Source organism: Musa acuminata, unplaced genomic scaffold, assembly GCF_036884655.1.
Source record: "Musa acuminata AAA Group cultivar baxijiao unplaced genomic scaffold, Cavendish_Baxijiao_AAA HiC_scaffold_1136, whole genome shotgun sequence".
Lineage (NCBI taxonomy): Eukaryota > Viridiplantae > Streptophyta > Magnoliopsida > Zingiberales > Musaceae > Musa > Musa acuminata.
In genome coordinates, this window is record NW_027021348.1 from 810,001 (window position 1) to 811,610 (window position 1,610).

Consider the following 1,610-nt stretch of genomic DNA (forward strand, 5'->3'; position numbering starts at 1 on the left):
AGGCATCACCGTCCCTGCTATACGAAAGCCCCATCCAGCCCTGTGCCACCCGGGGGGTTCCAGGGTGCTGAGATGGCTGACATTTTGTTCCGCTCAAGATGGTCACCGCGCAACGCAAAAACAGGCCAAAAACTGGCCAAAACGGGCCAAAACTGGCCATTTTTGGCTGCGCGAGCGAGCGGCGAGCGGCGGACAGCGAGCGAAGCGAGAGGCAGCACCGTCCCTGCTATACGAAAGCCCCATCCAGCCCTGTGCCACCCAGGGGGTTCCAGGGTGCTGAGATGGCTGACATTTTGCTCCGCTCACGACGGTCACCGCGCGACGCAAGAACAGGCCAAAAACTGGCCAAAACGGCCCAAAAACAGGCCAAAACTGGCCATTTTTGGCTGCGCGAGCGAGCGGCGAGCGGCGGACAACGAGCGAAGCGAGAGGCAGCACCATCCCTGCTATACGAAAGCCCCATCCAGCCCTGTGCCACCCGGGGGGTTCCAGGGTGCTGAGATGGCTGACATTTTGCTCCGCTCACGACGGTCACCGCGCGACGCAAGAACAGCCCAAAAACAGGCCAAAACGGCCCAAAAACGGGACAAAACTGGCCATTTTTGGCTGCGCGAGCGAGCGGCGAGCGGCGGACAGCGAGCTAAGCGAGAGGCAGCACCGTCCCTGCTATACGAAAGCCCCATCCAGCCCTGTGCCACCCGGGGGGTTCCAGGGTGCTGAGATGGCTGACATTTTGCTCCGCTCACGACGGTCACCGCGCGACGCAAGAACAGCCCAAAAACAGGCCAAAACGGCCCAAAAACGGGCCAAAACTGGCCATTTTTGGCTGCGCGAGCGAGCAGCGAGCGGCGGACAGCGAGCGAAGCGAGAGGCATCACCGTCCCAGCTATACGAAAGCCCCATCCAGCCCTGTGCCACCCGGGGAGTTCCAGGGTGCTGAGATGGCTGACATTTTGCTCCGCTCAAGATGGTCACCGCGCAACGCAAAAACAGGCCAAAAACTGGCCAAAACGGGCCAAAACTGGCCATTTTTGGCTGCGCGAGCGAGCGGCGAGCGGCGAACAGCGAGCGAAGCGAGAGGCAGCACCGTCCCAGCTATACGAAAGCCCCATCCAGCCCTGTGCCACCCGGGGGGTTCCAGGGTGCTGAGATGGCTGACATTTTGCTCCGCTCACGACGGTCACCGCGCGACGCAAGAACAGGCCAAAAACTGGCCAAAACGGCCCAAAAACGGGCCAAAACTGGCCATTTTTGGCTGCGCGAGCGAGCGGCGAGCGGCGGACAGCGAGCGAAGCGAGAGGCAGCACCGTCCCTGCTATACGAAAGCCCCATCCAGCCCTGTGCCACCCGGGGGGTTCCAGGGTGCTGAGATGGCTGACATTTTGCTCCGCTCACGACGGTCACCGCGCGACGCAAGAACAGCCCAAAAACAGGCCAAAACGGCCCAAAAACGGGACAAAACTGGCCATTTTTGGCTGCGCGAGCGAGCGGCGAGCGGCGGACAGCGAGCGAAGCGAGAGGCAGCACCGTCCCTGCTATACGAAAGCCCCATCCAGCCCTGTGCCACCCGGGGGGTTCCAGGGTGCTGAGATGGCTGACATTTTGCTCCG